The sequence below is a fragment of the Ctenopharyngodon idella genome, chromosome 1 (assembly GCF_019924925.1).
Source record: "Ctenopharyngodon idella isolate HZGC_01 chromosome 1, HZGC01, whole genome shotgun sequence".
Taxonomy (NCBI): Eukaryota; Metazoa; Chordata; class Actinopteri; order Cypriniformes; family Xenocyprididae; genus Ctenopharyngodon; species Ctenopharyngodon idella.
The window spans coordinates 36127282-36148459 of NC_067220.1; the positions used below are offsets into that span (position 1 = coordinate 36127282).

The window sequence follows — 21178 nt, forward strand, 5'->3', positions numbered from 1 at the left end:
AAATCGATGCGTTGGAGTGCATGTCAACCCATTAAAAAAAAAAAAAAAAAAACAGGCTTTGTTACATCATACTATTTTTAAAAATGTTTCTAAATTTTGCATTTTTGATACTAGACAATATTGATCTCAAAGTCAAGTAAAATCAAATTTATTTGTATAGCTCTTTTCACAATACACACTGTTTTAGCTTCACAGAAAATCATGATGTTAATGTTTATAATATTTTAATATCTTCATGTCTTATAGTCCAATTTAGCAGATTAGAGCAGGGCGATGATATAGTTTACATTTTGTGAAATAGCAAACTATCTTAAATCGAAGTGAACTTAAGAATCAGTATAATGAATTAGTAAGAAATTGATTTATTTTATTATTTAACCTAATTAAAAATGGAATATTTATACCAGATTCACTGCATAACTACAATCATCTGCTTTCAGCAAACTCACATCCTTTTTGTCCTTTACCTGTTCAGTTATTTCTTATTGAAAATAAGATCATTTTTCAGAAAGGGCATAGTCTTGAATACCGTGATAGATACATTAATTCTGATAGACAGAAATGAGAAAATAAGGCTGGCAGACACACCCCAGGAACATCCATTAGAAGCGATAATCTCCATAAAAGGCTCTTTCTTCTAGCTAGACGATATACTCAGAGCACAGTGTGCACTCTGAGTGTGGAGTGTGACATTGGCATCTAAAGAGGCGTCCCCAGCCCCCTGAGGGGACATCTCCCAATTTGCATAAGTAACATCTTGATTTGCTGTAACACGAAATTGGGCTTCTGTTATGTTCAATTAACCCACCAGTTCAGGTTGTAATTAAAAGCTCACGTCTCCTACCGTGCAATAAAATAGGGAGCGAGAAGAAAAATTGATCAGAAGAGAAAAAAAAAAAAGAGGGAGAGAGTTAAAATATAAACTGCCGTCTCATCATGTTTTCATCAGTTCTGACCTTGGCAATCATGGCTCCTGGGTTCAGGATATCTTTGGAGAGGTGCCACCATATCCATAAGTTGAAAGTTAATAGGGGGAGCATCACCTGTTCTGTTCCTCTGATGTTGCCCTTGCCAGCTGCTGTACGTGAGTCAGAAAGCTTCTGTCTTACAGCACGCAATCTTTACAAGACCACTTGCTTTAAAGGGATTATTTTATGAGAGGAATTATGCAACAATTATGCTAACTAGAGGGCTCTTTTATTTTGATGTTTTTGCTTACGGGCTTGAAACTCGCTAATGGTCACAAGTGTGAGCTTTTTGGTGATTACTATGCTGCATTCGAGTTCATGTTTTGTCTTTCACTTTTCAGAAGCAGAAAGCAGCAGAAATAGCCCATTTAGATGACTTAGTTTATTGCCAGCATGAAAATAAAGTTTCTGTTTCTGAGTTTATACTGTATGAGCTGTTTACTAACTACGTAACAGGCTAGCAGGAATGGGCAAGCTGATCAGAAGCTCATCCATTGACTATTCTACATGGAAATTAGCTAGGCTAGCTAGCTAGGATTCATTCACAAAAAAAAAAAAAAAAAAAAAAAAAGCTTTATCCAGCTTTATTCCACACATTTTTTTTGAGTGTGCATCCATCATGTTTTTATTTATTTATTTATTTATTTTTTTCTTGTGGTCTGCATAGGGGCAACAACAGAAATGTGTGACCACACATTAGCTATGTCTATAAGCTTGATTTTACTCTTTAGGCTCTTTTATTAAGGACGGTAATTCAAACCTGTGTATACTTATATTGAGTAAAGAAAGGCCTTAAAAAATGCTATATCTACTTATTTTTCAAATCTCTTAGAAGAAAACAAACACAACCCTAGGTATTTATTTGATACAGTGGCTAAATTAATGAGAAATAGAGCTTCAACTTCTGATGTTTCCAAACAGCACAGCAGTAATGACTTTATGAACTTCTTTACTTGCAAGATTTATTAATATTAGAGAGAAAATTATAACTATGCACCCGTCTACTACAGTATCACGTCAGGCAGTGCATTGTAGTGTCCCTGAGGAAAAATTCCATTCATTCGTTGCTTTAGGACATGAAGAATTGTCTAAACTTGTTAAATCATCAAAATCAACAACATGTATGTTAGACCCTATACCGACTAAGCTATTGAAAGAGATGCTTCCAGAGGTCATAGATCCTCTTCTTAATATCATTAATTCATTTTTATCACTAGGATACCAAAAACTTGTAAGCTGGCTATTATTAAACCTCTTATTAAAAAATCACAACTTGATCCTAGAGAATTAGTCAATTACAGGCCGATCTCAAATCTTCCTTTTCTGTCAGAAATACTAGAAAAGGCAGAATCATCGCAACTACGTTCCTTCTTGGAAAGAAATGGTATCTGTGAGGATTTCCAGTCAGGATTTAGACTGTACCATAGTACTGAGACTTCTCTCATTAGAGTTACAAATGATTTGCTCTTATCATCAGATCGTGGTTGTATCTCTCTATTAGTGTTACTAGATCTCAGTGCTGCTTTTGACACTATCGACCACAATATTCTTTTGAATAGACTTGAAAATTATGTTGGCATTAGCGGAATTGCATTGGCATGGTTCAAATCATACTTATCGTACTTATCTGACCATTATCAGTTTGTAGTAGTAAACGAAGATATCAATCACAAGTTCAATATGGAGTACCACAAGGCTCAGTACTAGGACCTTTGCTTTTCACTCTGTACATGCTACCCTTGGGAGATATCATTAGGAAGCATGGCATTAGTTTTCACTGTTACGCTGATGATACTCAGCTCTATATTTCTTTGAGCCCTGATGAACCTTACTGGTAACACTTTATTTTAGGGTCTTTTAACTAGTTGCTTATTAGCATGCATATTAATAGAATATTGGCTATTTATTAGTACTTATTAAGCACATATTAATGCCTTATTCTGCATGACCTTATTCTACATTCTTAATCCTACCCAATACCTAAACTTAACAACTACCTTACTAACTATTAATAAGCAGTTAATTAGGAGTTTATTGAGGGAAGAATAGTAGTTAATAGTTTATACGTGTTCCCTATACTGAAGTGTTACCAACTTACCGATTCACAAAATTAACGGAATGCATAGCTGACATTAAAAATTGGATGACCAGTAGTTTCTTACTACTAAATTCAGAAAAAAACGAGATTCTAATTTTTGGAGCAAAAACTTCTTCACGTAATAACCTAGAATACTGTCTAACACTTGATGGCTGCTCTGTTAAGTCTTCGTCGTCAGTTAGGAACCTGGGTGTGCTCTTTGATACCAATCTTTCATTCGAAAGCCATGTTTAGCATCTGTAAAACCGCATTCTTCCATCTTAAAAATATATCTAAACTACGACACATGCTCTCAATGACAAATGCGGAACAGTTAGTTCATGCGTTCATGACCTCAAGGCTAGATTAAACAAACTACAGCTGGTCCAAAACGCAGCAGCTAGAGTTCTTACTAGAACCAGGAAGTATGACCATATTAGCCCGGTTCTGTCAACACTGCATTGGCTCCCTATTAAACATCGTATAGATTTTTAAATCTTGCTACTTACCTACAAAGCACTAAATGGTTTAGCTCCCCAGTACCTGAGCATTATAGTCCTTCACGTCTATTGCGATCTCAGAATTCAGGCCAGTTGATAATACCTAGAATATCAAAATCAACTGCAGGCGGTAGATCCTTTTCCTATTTAACACCTAAACTTTGGAACAGTCTTCCTATCACTGTTCGGAAAGCAGACACACTCTGTCAGTTTAAATCTAGACTAAAAACACATCTGTTTAAACTTGCATACACATAAACCATTATCTACTTCTATAATTCAAATCATGTAAATTGTTAGGCTGCATAAATTAGGTCAGCCGGAACCAGGAACACTTCCCATAACACCTGATGTACTCGCTACATCATAAGAAGAATGGTGTCTACGCTAATATTAGTCTCTCTGTGTTTATCCCGAGGTTTGCCGCAGCCTGCCAGATCCAGGCCATACCCAGATGAGATGAAGGACCTGCATCTAGACATGATGATAACGCAGCCCTGACGTTTCAATTAAACTATCCCCTGCGAAGGCCTCCTTTCCTTTCCTTTCCCTATGTATAGATAAAACGTTATCAAAATTATTCCAGTTCGCATAGATCCACGGACACAACTAATTTTTTCTGTATTATGTGTACCAGACAAGTAATTTGGCAAATACCACTTTTTAAAAAAGACCAAGCTTCTGCACACATACACACTCAAACACGCAAACCTATAGACTAAACACGTAAATGAACGGCAAGAATGCATTTAAGGGATTCGGTTTTCAGTAGGAAAGGTGTAATTTAAGCGGCCACTAAAGTAATAATTAACAATTTTTACAACGGAAGTGATTCAATCAAAAACCAACTTTAGCTTGATAATAATTTTCCTATTGTCACTGTGAAGCTGTTTTGAAACAATATGTATTGTGAAAAGCGCTATATAAATGAAGATGACTTTTACACTTCCCTTTTAGTCAACCTAAGCTCATTCAAAAATATGTGCCTCTACTCACATTTTTTAAAACATCAAAAACATACCTATGTAACGGATGTTGGCCAGTAAGAGCTGTGCATGTAAACCTCACACCCCTGATCTCAAGAGGCACTCTAGCGACTGACGCTAGAGACTGCAGTCTTTAGTCTCCTTGTTAGAGCGCCCGACTCCCATGCCGGCGGACCAGGGTTCAAGTCCCAATTAGAGCGAGCGGTTTTGAACAGGAGGAGTTACATTGGTGCCGTGACCTGGATCGGAGTGACCGACTCCCATGCTGTTGGACCCGGGTTCGAGTCCCACTTCGAGCGGGCAGTTCAGGGGGGGCTACACCTATACATACAATTAACTGCAGTTTCCAGTTGAAATTAACAATTTCCAATTGAAATTAATTAATTTTCTTTTCACACACATTATGATTATAAGGGCAGATTATTGATTAATAAAGACTTATTTTTTTCCTTGCACAATACTATAAAAAGACCTCAAAAGGCTTTTACCATAGGGAACTAATACATTTTGACTGTTGCATCACATAACCAGCTCCATATTTATGGCTTTCTTGACCCAGTAAACTTGCTCAGTACCTCACCTGGTACAGCGCTGTACTTGCTTATGCGAAGAGCTCGGTTACGAGTCCCATGAAACATTAAACTGAGTCAGAATAGCTCAAAGACTTCTAGAAGCAAATGCGTTTTATCTCACGTGTGCTTTTGTTAACACTAGTTTAGTGTAGGTGGTACATAATTTTCAATGTGATAGACCATTAACCTTTTAGCACCACTCACCAAACAGTTCATTTCCGAACTGCAGCGATATGTACAACAACCACTGTAATAAAACATTTGCAGATTCATGTTGATCTGTTTCAGATAAAACTAAATAAGCTTTTAGTGTCACTTTCTGAACTTTTCACTTTGAAAGAGTCACGTTACATGCAAAAAGCAATGTAATATCATTTTGCAGAAATGTTGCCACAGGTACGTTTTCCCAATGAGGGTTGCTTTTAGAGATCATATAGATGGGAATATCTAAATATGCATTTGTACAGAAACTATACTTATTAATAATAAGTTTATAGTTAATGTGTGTGTTGTGGGATTATAAAAGTAGCATTTATCATCCTTAATTTTTTTTTTTTTTTTTTTAAATGTTTAATTCATGAACATTAATATGTATATTTGAAAGTAAGTACATATAATTAACTTGCTGCTCTTTTAATACAGGTTATTAAAATGCAGAGTTTACGAGATGAGCGCTGTCCTAAAGAGCAGTGTTTTTCTTGCCCTGCATTTTAAACAAAGCACTTAAAGGACAAACTGTCTAAATTCCTTGATCTAGCAAGAAACATTTGCAATGTCTAGATGCATTTTATAATTGTCGTGCAAAAGTCTAAGTTTCACTGATGCAATGTTTTATTCATCACAGAACCATGTGTGGCTTAGAATATATTTAGCAATTCAGCTCCTCAGAGAGAGTGAGAGAGGGGGGGTGGGGGGTGGGGCGGGGGGCGAGAGAGAGAGAGGGAGGCTCTTATTAAAAGCACCATGGGAAGGCTGCTACCTGAAGCTCTGGCCTTTTGCACTGATAAAAACCAGCTACCTCTCCTCAGACCAAGTCTGATATTAGAGAGTCAACAAAAAGGCCAGCTCTGGCATAACCTCTACAATAACTGCCAACCTCATTTACATATGCGTTTTAAAACAAGCCTAGTCAGCCTTGTTTGTGGCTTGTGCTTTTTGTTGCAGGTGCAGAGGCGAACACCTCCAATTTTACCACTTTTGTATGTATACAACACAACACATTAAATCTTTATTTAGTGCCACAGCCGTGTTGTGTAGCTGCTTTTTATGTGTCCCCCTTGTAAATTGGAAGTCGTTTTAGTTAGATCATAAAATCACAACATTTCGCTGACTTACAGTACTGCACAAAATAGTGTTTTTGTAACTTAAGAATATTAGTTTTGTCATGACAAATCTTGGAGTGTTAGGCTTGGTAATGGGTATGACAATGTTGATATGTTTGGTCTTGGTAGAACAGATCTGCTACGCTGCTGCTGCTTTTATTGCTGCTGCTGCTGCTGTAGAGCAAGTACGGGACTTGCTACTGCCAATACATACACAACACATTGCTGTGAGCAAGTAAGACATGCTGCTGCTGTACAATATAGCGTACATGAATTACCCGTAGCAGAACTATACAGGTGGAGCTGGGGAAGGAGGGTTTCTGAAAGCGTGCTGCACTGCTAAGGAAAATGCTACCCATGTATTTGAAGTTTGAGCACACAAGCTCATTGGCTACTGATACAGCAGGACCCAATCAGCTGTGTCCTACAGAGAATTAAGTGATTATGAGCAGATTGAGTTAAAGGACCTTTTAGCCTGCGCCATCTAGAGTTTCATGACATAACTTTGTATTTATATTTCTACATTTTATTTTAGCTGTTTGCAGATGTTAAAATAAATCGATTACAAAGCTTTTATTTTATTTAATCACTTTATATTATATTATATTATATTATATAGCAGTTAATGCAAAATGAAAAGGATGTATAACAGTATGTTGAAATCTCTGTGTTACACAGAAAGCAAACAAAGTAAAATAAATGGCCCATAAATATTTAACTGCTCACATATAGAAATATATAAACACACAATGTCATTATTTTCAGTATGATATTTGCATTGACTGTGTAAACAGCTTCGGGTTCAGCAACTGCTTAAACACATTACTTTTTCTTTTTGTTTGTTTAATAATACATGAATAATGCCACCCACTCCCTCGGGTATGGGTACATATCAAATCACTGTCTCTCTCTTGAAGGATCTGAGATCTGTGCATGTTCTTGTGGTGCTATCAGGCAATCAACATTGTCATACATCCAAAGGTTGCTTCATTTCATTTTTGGGTAACACTTTATTTTGGTGGTCCCTTTTGAACATTCCGTTTACTATAACTTTGCAACTACATGTCAACTAACTCTCATTAAAGTAGACTGTCTGCTTAATATCTCCTAACTCTTTATTGCGATGGTCCCCCAACAGACATTATAAGTAACTTTGCAAGTACGTGTCAACTTATTCTAACACTAATAGTCTACTAATACCGTACTAATACTCTAATGAGAGTTAGGTGCACCATTACTTATAGTCAACAGAATGTGTTAAAGGGACCATCAAAATAAAGTGAAACCAGTTTTGTTTATAGATTTATAGATTTCAAATTGCATGCATTGAGATGAATGCTAACAGATGTCTTTCTCCTGCTAGACATCCTTTTTTTCTTCACAAGACAGATTTATAGTTTGTGTAGTGCTCATCAGACTTCACCTCCCCATCTGCCTGTCTTCCTGAGTTTCACAGTCTCTCTCTTCGTTTGTCTGTTTGTCTCCACCTTTCCCTCCATTCTATTTGTGCTGATTTCAGCTTAAAGTAGCAGCATTAAAGTGCTCTGTCTCCATTGGTAAGCCTCTGGCAAGCTTCCTGGGCCTATTCTCCCTGACATAGACCCCTTAAAAAGGCTCCTTTTATAGAGAGGCTGGGGAGATGCAGACAAGACTGTGTGTGTGTTTTTGTACAAGAAAGAGAGAGTGAGAGAAATGCAGAGACAAAGAATTAGAGACACGAATAGATGAATATGTGAGATGGCGTTCTCCAAATAGCACGTCAATTGATATGTAATCAAATCAAAGTATGACAATTCTCAGTAATGTGACGTTTTGTGTGGATGACAGTAATGGTGGGCGCAATGCAGCCGTTTTGTTTAAGTTACAGTTCCAGCTGTTACTAACAACTGATATTAGATTAGTATTAAAGCTCTTCACCATGTTAATCAGAGTTTTAGTCCTAACCAGCAAATTTCTATTTCTGTCCATCACTTCTGGTAGCACCATTCACTCCAAAAACTCTTTGGACCAAAGCTGCACTCCTCATGTATATTATTCATCAAAAATGGACATGCATTCTTAAAAATAAAGGTTCTTTATTGGCATAGATGAACATTCATTGCACAAAAGGTTCTTTATAGTGGAAAAAGGTTCTTTAGATTATTAAAATGTTCTTCAAACTAAGAAAAAATGGTTCTTTTAGGAAATGTTCATTAAAACATTCTTTGGGGAGCCAAAAATGGTTCTATGGCATTGCTGCAAAATCTTTATTTTTAAGTGTGGAAAGACTGTTTATAGCGATTTAGAATCAGATATGATAAGACCAATCTTTTAAATATCATGAGGAGAACCTCAAAAAGCATGTTGACAAACATTTAGAAACATACACAAAGTCATGACAAACTAAAGGACCATTCTGGGGTGCATTTCCTGAACAATGACGTAACTCGCTGCTTAACTACTACAATACGATGCATCGTTGGAGAAATCAACTAGCTAGTCATGACTGTTTCCCAAAACAAATTTCCCGAAACAAATTCTGTTTCCCAAATTTGTCGTTCAATCTCGTTGGTTAAGATGTCACACAGTGGTGGAATAATAACTTCTTTTAATGAAACCGTTCGATATCTGATTTTTTTTGCTATAAATTACAGACATGACATCTGAGGAGAATTCTCATTTTTCTCAGTTATTTTGATTCATTTCCAGATTCAATCACTGGCTCGTTCTTACGTACTAGAGCACACACACATGCGCACTCTTCAAAAATGATGCTTCAAATCTCTTGACAAACTAAAAGATGTCAATGACATTTGTGTGTTTTTGCAATAAATTTATAGATTGTACTGAATGTTAGCCTGCACAAGATACAGATTTATTAAGCCCACATGTCATAAAACATGCTTCTAACCACAGATCGAGAGCTGTTGTTCCAACCACACAACGTTGCGACGCTGTGTGCGAATGTTCGTTGGAACTATGGTTTTAGAAAACAGACTCGTTGAACTATGCTGATAACGACGGAACTTGCGACTGTTACAGGTCTGCAAAGAAACAGGCATTTTGTAACACATTTAATAGAAGAATGCTTTTTTGTATGGGAATCTGCAAAGAAGAATAAAAGATACAGAGTCAATTACAAATGGAGCATCTCAATTCTTGTGTTTCTCTGGTCTTTTCTGCACAAACTATAGTATTTAGCGCATTCTAAACTCAGTATCACAAACATTCATTTGCATTTTCTATCAAGCATATAAACATAACTTGCTCAGTTACAACAAAAACAAACAATTTAAAACTTAATTTGAACTCTTGCATCATTCTTTGCCTGTTAAACCCTTTTAGAGTATGTATTGTACTTTTTCAGTTGAAGCATAAATTACATGCTCTGGATCAACCATGACAATTATAATGTTCTAATGTGTCACGACTCTTTTTGTTCTATATACACGCCTCGTTTGAGTTTTCATTAACTTTTTTACGACATTGATATACAATTCACACAAAATGGTGGACATCAGTGCGTCACTGAACTCACATTACTCTTCACTGATCCGTTTAACCATTAAGATACAAGCAACATAATAACAATTGCTCTTCACAACATATTCTCCTCTCTATACACATTACCGATACCTGTTCTGTGTACGGACTCTCACGACAGTCATCTCTACATTTACGGGTAGTCAAAACACCGTTTTAATACTCAAGAACCACTTAACACATCAAAGTGTCATTGAAAAGTGTTCATGGACCCTTAAACATGTAATATAGAAGATTAATCTTACCTGCAAAGAAAAATAAAGGATACAGAGTCTATTACAAATGGAGCATCTCAATTCTTGTGTTTCTCTGAGCTGCCCCTAGCGGTCTGGCTATATTATGATATATACAATATATATATATTAGATGCACCATTACTGCAGATCTCTTATTAAAATAATAAACCAGAGTCCATGAAACACAAACACTCCCAACCATTTGGGACTGGATAGATTACCACCTCTACACAGAAAGATATAAACTCATAAAATTTTCACCCGTGATTGGCTGTGTTTTGTGATTGTATCATGTCATGCACTATTTTCATGTTTCTTGTGGACAGACAATTGCCTTGTTAGAAAATGGTGTTGTTGTTTGTACTATTGGTGTTAGTTGTATTTTTTATTTATTTATTTTTAGCTTTTGTAAATGTTCGACTTCCAAAGAAATCTTTTAATAATCTTTTAATCATTTTAATTTAGAATTAGGTTATTTTAATAAATTAATAACAGTTTATTAATACTATTTTAAGTCATTCTGCAGCCCACTAGTGTGCCCTGGCCCCTTGGTTGAGAACCACTGGTCTGTTTTTAGACTTATTTGTGATTGTGAATGTGATCTTTAACTGCATTAATCATCATGTAGAGACTCCAAAGATGCTGTTGCATTGTACATTGATTTTTGTGCAGCTGACAGAAATCAAGATGTGCGATGAACAAAAAAACAAACAAATTAGTGCTGCCTTGCTAGCACTAATACACTGTTGTAAATAAACATTTTACAAGAAAATACCAACTATTTAAATCTCACAATTTCATGTTTAATTCAATGTGTTACTTGCTGTTTCTTTGTAATTATTTATGAGTGAAATTCTGAGTGTTTTTTTTTTTTTTTGTTTTGTTTTTTTTTTTGGTGTAGATCCTACACCAAATGTTTTTCAGTGTATGTTTTTTTCTGGAAATGTAGTTGCAAATTGATAGTGCTGATTTGTGTGTGCAGTTGTATGCTGTATTGATGATAGTAACACATTGTGGTTGTGACTCAGAGTTACTATGAGAGTACATTACAATTACACATTCTAGAACTATCTTTATTATAGAACAGTGGTTGATGTCTTTTTAGACAGCTGTTATGAGGTCGCTTGCAATTAACATTCAACTCCAACTGGCATTCTAAAAAGTAAAAGTACACACATGTGGCAGTCTCAATAATTACCCATTAGGCTTTGGGCTAGTTTATTTGATTTAGAATTATTAGTGGCTATGAAAAGCTTTAGGGTTAGAGTGACTCAGATTATGAGTTACTGTGGTCTCACTGAACATAACTTTAGGTAAAGTAAATTAAGCCATCATTACCGGGTTTACCACCTAAGTTTAGATCTCTGTGCCATTCGTACACTTACTTGCATTAGGTTATACTGCATTTGAACTACTATTCTTGAGGATTATTATTATAAGTAATTAGTGGTTCAACGGATCACAAAACTCACGGTTCGGATCATATCACGGTTATTAAGTCACGGATCGGATCATTTTTCGGATCAGCACAAAAAAAAATTAAAAAAATTTGGGGGTTAACTTTGCAGTTATTACTTAGCCCACTTTAACTACTCCGATAACACAGCAGAAACTACTAGCTAAACTAACTAATACATTATTAAAGGCAAGTGAACAGACTGTAAAAAGAACAAATGCTGTACACTAATTACAAGCATAGATAAATACAACATAAAGTTACAAATAAATATAAGGTCTAACTGTAGTATTAATTTTTGTGTATGGAAATGTAATAATTAAATGTAAAATGACACTGTTCACTGTGTAAATTTAATATAGATTAATCTTTGTTAAAGCTGTGTTTTGTTGTTTGATTTACATGACAGACAACAGCAGATATTTATAGGTTGCTGTCACTTTAAGAGTAAGACCCCATGCACGCACACATCCGATAGATACACATCCGAATTCTCACCTTGTTCACTTAAGACATAACCAAATGTGTTTACGAGAATACTTGCCGAGAGGGGTATTTTGACTGACATAATGCGTGTATGTGTCCATCTAAGTGCATTTAGGACGCGAAAGAGAAATCAATTCGGAATTCGCGAGCTATCCGAAACGCACCTCTCTCTCTCTCTCTCTCTGTGTATGTGCGCGCGAGCCTTGTATGCGTCTGTGCACGCCGATAACAGCGTGCCGTGAGATAGCCTACCGAATTAAATCCTCTTTTGCCTCTTCTAGCGCTGGAATGGTTTTATGTCTATTTAATGTGTGAACTAGCAAGACAAAACACGTGCAAATGATGACCTTTTTTACTCTATTGCGGTTAAACTTGCAATTGATCCGCGAATCACATGCGTGCCGAACCGTGGGGCTTGGTCCGTATGGATCACGGATCAACAACGATCCGTTTAACCACTATAAGTAATACATTTCATCAAGGACATGCATTATCCTGAATTTTTACCAGTATGTGTATGCAACAAATTCCGATACATGCTAAACAGTTTTCCCACTTTAAACCTGTCATAGGCCGCAGGTGTTGTGCTGATGTGCTTGAAATACACCCAAGGACCCTCTCTTGAAATCTATCTTCTTCTTTGTTATGGTTTCAGGGGCTTGACTTAATTTTTCACTGACAGTGCATTCATTTTAGGACCTGCATAACTACCTCTGCAGCTTCTCCCGAGATGTACATGTGCACTAGGCCATCTGTTTATACATAAATACTTTTATTGTATCACATTAAACACTATTTATTCAACCTTGACCATCTCAACTCGTTCCTGTTGCCATGGGCATGGACATTATAGCTATTGATGTATGCTTCCTTTAACTTTTTTTCTTCTTCTTCCCATGTTAATGTTCTGAAGAATGAATGCAAAACCCTTTCAAAAGCGTTTCTTTACTCTTCTGAGAAGTTTTATAGCTTTCTTCTCAGGGTCATGTTTGAGGGTTTGGAATATAGATGTTTTACAATGCAATATCTTCCAGAATTTTCAATTGTGCCAGGCAGTTTAGGAATTCAAAGACAAGTCATTAAAAACCATATGTGAACGTAAATGAGATGATGATTCAAGCTGAATGACAATTATGAGTGGAGAGTCACAGCTGTTGATTTGGATGAAAATCTTCATTCTTAAGACAAAAAATTGACAAAGAATCATGAACATGGTGGATTTGTGCAGGGTTGTGCAGGAATCCATATTATCTGGTTATGTAAAAGGTGTTTTTGCTTTATTATAGAATAGAATGCACATAAAATCCCTGCTAACTGACAGACATCGCTGAAATAGAGTGATCACTCCCGTCGCTGTGACAGCCCTAGACTCTAAAAATCAAAAAAAGAGTCAGCGGAGTGATCTGCACTTGTTTAGCTAATCAGAAAACAACGAAATCAGAAAGATTCTTTGCCTGTCAATCTTTTTTCGAACATTTGGGTTTGCTGAGATCCAAAGAGGTCTAAAATACATGGAGGAAGTTATTCGATTAGCATTCCAAACAGTGTTGGGAAAAGTTGCTTTCAAAAGTAATACATTACAATATTTCCTTACTCCCTAAAAAAGTAACTCATCATGTTACTTAGTTACTTTTTATGGAAAGTAATATGTTACGCTACTTTTGTGTTACTTTTTCTCACCTGGGCTGGGCTTGTTTGTTTGTTTTTTCATAACAAAAAAAAAAAACAAAGGTATATTTTTTGGCAAATGTAAAGGCCCTTTCACACAAAATAAACCTCAGGCTGAAGCAAATTCATGTCTTTACAGTAGAGTGCGCAGCTCAAACAGACCTTTCAGCTGTGCTGCCATCCTGGATTGAAGAATAAGAGGAAAAGCAAAAACATGAAACACAAATGTGACGTTTATCTAAAGTCTTTTTTTGCTTATTAGTATGGTTGAATTGGATCATCGAAGGTCAGCAGCAAAGACATTAGTTAATAAAGTGAGATTAAGTACATAAAGTATATTTGTGAAATTTAACATATTTATTGCAGGTTTGCATAATATTCTCATTTCACTGTTATTATTCATTTTGATGAATACTGAATCTGTTTTGCTAGTCCTTGCCTTTTTGAAGTGCATGGAAAGTAGATTCGCAGCACAGAGAAAAGAGCATTCTTGGCATGTCAACAACATGAACCAGACTCTTCCAGGCCTCAGCTAGTGTTTGAGGGTCAAATAAGTCGTTGTTTGCGGCAGCAAATGAAGACCATAGCCTGGCATTATGCAATTGTTTTACATTGTTACATAGGTATATAGCAGGAAGTGAGAATTGCTAATAACTCATTTTGGCAGTTCATAATCAATTCTTTCTTTTAGGAAGCAACTTTATTTGTCGTGCACTTTGATCTTTGAAACTGCAGACCTTTTATATTCACAAACAGCTAAATTACACACTGCATGGAGGGTAATATTTGAAAAAGCATAATAGGGGCTCTTTAAGTACACTGACAATGTTACCGTTGGTTAAAGGGGTGGTTGATTATGATTTCACTTTTTAAACTTTAGTTAGTGTGTAATGTTGCTGTTTGAGCATAAACAACATCTGCAAAGTTACGACGCAAGTTCAATGCAAAGGGAGATATTTTCTTTTAAAAAATTCTCTGTTTAAGGACTACAACAAAAGGCTGGTAGGGACTACAACGAGCTTCTTCCCAGTTTAGTGACATCACAAACCCTAAAATGTACATAAATCCTGCCCCCGAGAACACACAACAAAGGGGGTGAGGCCATGTTGGGCTGCTTTAGAGAAGAGGAAGAGTTGTTGTAGTAGAGTGTTGTTACCATGCCGTAATTTTACGCCGTACTGCTTCACAAACGAGGGTCAATTCAACGCTGGATTTGCACAAAAGATTAGCATGATGGCACATGCTAGTCGAAGAGTTGAATCAACTCCACAGCAACTACATAAATTTATCCACTAACCGTTCAGAAACGTCCAGATGCATTCTAAAACTTGTAACGTCTTCTTTAGTCTCTCCATCAGTGTCGACTCCGGTTTGAACAATGTAAGGCTGAACACCGTTACTGACAATCGTTATTTTGGCTGCGTGAGATTCTCCAGCTTTGTTGTTGTTGAGCTCTGCCCTCTTTTGGAAAGTGGCAGGGAGCAGAAGCTCATTTGCATTTAAAGGGACACACACAAAAACAATGTGGTTTTGCTCACACCCAAATAGGGGCAAATTTGACAACCTATAATAAATGATCTGTGGGGTATTTTGAGCTGAAACTTCACAGACATATTCTGGGGACACCAGAGGCTTATATTACATCTTGTAAAAGGGATATTAAAGGTTCCCTTTTAAAAAGGTGTTGGGAACGTTCCTATGATGCCAAGAAATACTGTCTCTGTAGGCAGAACACTAGGTTTAGCAACAAACCAAGCACTGCACTCTTTGCACTCTGTCAAATACTTGTTGGACCTTGGCGGTGGAAGTAAAACGGATGAGAGTTGGACAGATGAGATATGAATGGTTGACATCTGCACAGTAATATAGAGCAGGGAATTGAAAATTGCATCTAAATGGAATGCTAAGCCTGCTAGGAGCAAGATCTGCTGAGTTCTGACCTTGTGTTTTACCGTGGTCATTGAGAAATAATGAGGAACCTGCTATGTGCCGGTCACAGTCTTAGCGAAATGGCACCAAATACAGCTCCATCAGAGGAATTTCACAGAGCGGAGAAATTTGCCATCGTGGCATTGAAGCGAATGGAATAAAAAAGGGCAAAAGAGAAGATAGGTGTTTTGGGTGCGTAGAGTCTGTCTGTGCATCTTTATCATAGATTGTGTGTTTTAAAATGGTTCACAGGATAGTCAAGCATGTTTTCTAATATGCAGAGCACAATCTTATGGTCAGACTATTCAATATCTCAATCCTGGTGAAAAATGGCTGGGTCACTAATAGGGCAGTGCAATATAATTACAGTGCTGGGTCAGGTTTTTCGAGAACAGTGATTTTGAATTGCCAACTTATATAACAGCAGCTATCATATCTGCCAGGAGGCATTTGAATGAATGCTCACTCTGATGCTCAAGGATACATTATCTATATTGATTGCATCAATGTAGATGGCAGTCACTCAAAAGAAGCATTATCTTGATAAAAACGTGTGAGAAAAAACCCTCTTAAAGTCCAGAGCTCTGGCACAGACCCAGAATCATCCAGTCGCACAGACGGACACAAAATGCAAAATGGGACTTTAAGTGCGTGTCAACAAATTATGCCGTAAAACTTTGTGAATGCTGAGATGGCAATGCTTCAGTTTATCTCCGATTGCAACGCACAACTTCATTGTCGCAAATAATTAAGCCGAGTGGATCTTTTAATGCTAAAAAATTCACAACATTATGTAAAGGTACAGCATTCAAAATGACTGTCAAAGAACTGTTCGTGATAGAATTCCTTCTATTTATGTCTTTTTATATGTCTGTGCTTTAGACGAGTGCTAATTGGTCCCTGTTTTACGTTTTTCCAGCATACTAAAAATCTGCTCATTATTTCTGTCCTCTGGAGATTAATTTATGGAATAATGTGCTGAAATTTTATACGAGGTCACAAGGTTAATAGTGGGAAATACATGCTGAAGGTATGTGATCAAAATGACCCAGGTCTTGATTTCTCCACTGACAATCAGTAGGGAAATATAGCAACACTGATTTCAGATCAGCACAGCAATTCAGCTCATACAAGGATTCTTGCTTAGACTGCTGATTTTGTTCAAGAATGCTTACCATTATTTAGTACTGAATTCATTCAATAAAATAAAAAAGCTCAATGTATAAAAGCCTAAGCGTACAGTAAATGCTTAATATGTAATAAGTACTTTTTCTTGCTTGATTTTTAAAAAAAAAAATACATGGCCCTTTTACAAACATTTTACAAAGTATTATTATTTTTATTTTATAAGCATTTATTATTATTTTACAAAGTGTGTATATAATATACACACACAGTATATATAATATTAAATTATTTTATTTTAAAATATTTATAAATTTATATATATTAGTGCTGTCAAAATTAACTAGTTAACGCATGCGTTTAATTTTTTTCAGTTTAACACATTAAAAATATTTAACGCAATTAGCGCTCCCTTTAGCTAGCATTATATATGATCATGCTCTTATTCATGCAAATGAATTTTAAACCATTCAAGTGGGACAAGACACAAAAGAGAGCACACTTCAACGCAGTGAATCTCCTGTATGTGACACACACATGGCTCGTGTGCACAGAAAGCCGCTTCAGACAGTGCTCCGGTGTTCTGATGAATAATGCTACCTATTAGGTCTCCACCCTCAATACCATGACTGAGGTGAGACCCTTGAGCAAGGCACCGTACCCCCAACTGCTCCCCGGGCGCCGCAGCATTGGCTGCCCACTGCTCCGGGTGTGTGTTCACGGTGTGTGTGTGCACTTGGATGGGTTAAATGCAGAGCACAAATTCCGAGTATGGGTCACCATACTTGGCCACTCATTATACTAACCTGTTGTCTCCCGCTCCTCTGTCCGTAACAGCCACATGTCACTTCACTTTAGATTGTGCTACCAACACTATATTTGCATTGTTTTTAGGGTAGGGGTAGGTAAGGATGTTAATAAAGCCTCAAACCACATGAATATGATGATGGTAGCACAATCTGATAGGCAGCATTTGTCACTGTCGAATTGTGCTACTAACACTGGCCATATTAAGTTCTCTTTCGCACTTAAAGGGATAAAAACACACAAAATTATGCCAAAATGCCTATTTTGTTGAGTATCCCCGTAAGCAGGTTAAATAAAGTCTTAAATGAACACAAAGAGTTCTGAGAAAATAAGGATGCAGATCTGTGTCATGTGTGGTAGGTCTTAAAGTGACAGCAGCCTAATAAACCTGCTGTTGTCTGCCATTTATGTTAATCAAAGAACAAAAGAAAAAGAAAAATCAGTCACTGCTCTTAATTGAATAACTTTTGTAGCTTTAATAAACATTAATAAAAATTAATCTATATTTTAATCTAAGTTATGCAGTGACACTGTGTAGTGTTTGATAACTGCTTTGATTCTGGATATTTTCTACCTGTTAGATCAAATATTTAAAATATACTGTCTTTACTGTATGTTATTTCTACATTAATTTGGAGATTAAATGTGAAATTATTACCATATAAATGAATATATTAGATAAAAAAATAAAAAAACCTTCAACGTTAGGTGCAATAAATTGTGATTAATTACAGAAAAATGTGTAATTAATTAGTATTTTCTTAAATCGATTGACAGCACTAATATATCTTAATTATGTCAGATAACACTTAAGCAAAACATGGTCAAGTCAAAGTGTCTGAATAATTTTTGGTTTATCAATTTTACTGGTATTCCACTGTATGAAGAATTTTGGGTATAATATGTCACAGTTTACTTTATTGTGCTATCCTCACACATAAATGAACTATAGTGTCCTGCACCCACTAGTAACAATATACTGTATCAAAAATATCAGTGTATACATACATACATACATACATACATATATATATATATGTGTGTGTGTGTGTGTGTGTGTGTATGTGTGTACTGTATATAAATATATATATATATATATATATATATATATATATATATATATATATATATATATATATATATATATATACAGTATTAACTGTTAAAACTTACATAACAGTGTATTTGGCAATGCTAAACCTTTTAGCAAAAAAGTTCTTTCTGTGAAATACTTTGATTTTTTTTTTTTTTTTTTTTTTAATAAAGAAAATAATATATGGCCCTTGTTATATAATGCAAAGACATCCATACAATTTTCAATTGTGGCATAAGCAACTTTTTCTTACTTCTGTATATAAATATATATTTCAGCTGAGGTAACCATACTAAAAACTTACTTCTATAACATCTTTTTGCGGTTCTTTTCCAAGCCTCAATTTCCCCTGAAATGACTCCCACATCCGCACTCTCTTTCATAATCACACTCCCTCCAGCATCCACTTGATGAGAGCGCAGAATTGCTGATTCCCACCATCACATACTATAGCACGGCCCTGCATGACACCACCAGATGACCAAGCATCAATGTTCAGCCAGAACACTCTGGATTTTCATGCTATTTTCATGTCACATACAGTCTGGCATGACAGGAAATGGAAGGGAAGGGATCTTTAAAGCAATGAGAGAGTGTTCTCTGATGGACCCTGACGGATGCATGCTTCCCTCGGATTCTGACTCTATTTCTGAACATCAATACTAAACGCAGCATCGCCTGCCACCTGACTCAGATGGGAATGACTGGAGAAGGAGAGCAGATGAAGAGGCACACGCACTCACTCAGCCTCACAAGATGGTGCAGCTGTGTTGTACATGTGCTGAACAAGACAGCCGCAGCGGCAGAACTTGTATGATGTCTCCAGGCTCATGGATACTGCAGATAGAAAAGAGGAGAGGAGGAAGGATCTAATAGCTCAGGAGAAGAGCTCATCTGTTTTAAAATATATCTTCATTCAACTGAAATATTTCATTTCAAATAATACTAATATTTACATATTTATTCAACCTGTGGTTACACTTAATTTTAATGTATCCATGTTACAGTGTACAGATACATTTAAGTACTGAGTAATAATAATTAACAATGTATGGGTTAAGAATAGGTTGTGGTTTAGGGTTAGCATGTAATTATGTACAATTTATAGTAATTATATGTTTTTGGTAAGGACACTGTAACATAAAGTGTTACCCAACCTGTTAACTGTCACCCACCTTTTTGACTATAGATCTGAACTTAAATGTTGTAATTCATGAATGCTTTGGAAAACAGATGTTGGTCTTTTTTTAAAAGAGACACTCAGCAAACTATATTGCAGAAGTGAAAGCAGCTTTAAAAAATGAAAATCGTTGGACAATCAAAGCCATATATCTAAATAAGTTGTGTTCCAAATTTGGAAAATTTAGCCCACTAAAATGTACCATTTTCATGGTAACACAATGTCCAATTTCAAAACGGTTTCAACAGGATGAAATTTGAGTGTTTAATCTTTCCTACTATACCTAATTTTTGATGATTATTTAAATATTTGATAGGGAAAAAAGGCAATAAAAAGTGTGCCAAATGTAAAAGCAATACATAAATTAAGAAAATATTTTGCATAGAAGATATTTTGGTAGGAGAATCATGCAGGTATCGGTCTAATGACAGCTGGAAGTGTAAGTGTTACAGTACAATGAATACTTCTGACGTTCTGCTCCTTCGTGTTTCCTTCTCCATGAAGTCTCTGGCAGGTTTTAATCAGGTCCAGCTTAGCTCACAATTTATTTTTCTCCAAGCCAAGTCAATATATTAGCATATGATTAATTACTCTCTGTAAATACGCAGACAGTGAACTTGATGAGGTTTGCTAATTCCGAATGCTGATAAGGCTAAACAGAAGACATGAATTGCATTGTGGGTAAAGCTGTCAAGTATTTTCTTTTTTCAGTAATAAACTCATCTTCAGGATATCCAAATGTCATTATGTTACACTGGCTTATTTTCTTGACAGCTTTCCTTTTTGTTTGCCTCACTTGAACAGGGAAACCTTCAAAGATTTATTTATTTGTTTATTTATTTATTCAGTAAAAATTAACCTATAAAGAAAAACTTGAGACAAATACTTAAGTAAATGCACCATATACTGTTGTGGTTTCCCTATAAGCTGTAAGTTTCACATCACATAAGTTTTAACACGCAACCTTGCAACATAAGGAGCTAAACTGACAAATGTTAATGCTAAGTTATTTTTTCTGTATATATAAAGACTGATTTATACTTCTGCGTCTGACCTACGCTGGAGCTTCTGCGACGTAGGCTATGCGTCTGTTTTCATTTATACTTCTGCGTCGTTGCATGCAGACAACTAGGACGCAGTGTCCGCGGTCATGTCGAGGATCAAGGCAAAAGCCGAAGAAGAAGCAGCTTGTCATGTATGTTGTCAAAGAAGCTTACAAATAGAAGCAGGAGAGAAGCGGCAAATAGGTAA

General features: G+C 36.1%; 1 protein-coding gene across 4 annotated transcripts in view; it reads left to right on the forward strand.

Moving 5' to 3' along the window:
- LOC127516735 (VPS10 domain-containing receptor SorCS1) overlaps nt 1-21178 on the forward strand; it is a 200530-nt gene that overhangs the window by 60880 nt on the left and 118472 nt on the right. The window lies entirely within an intron of this gene.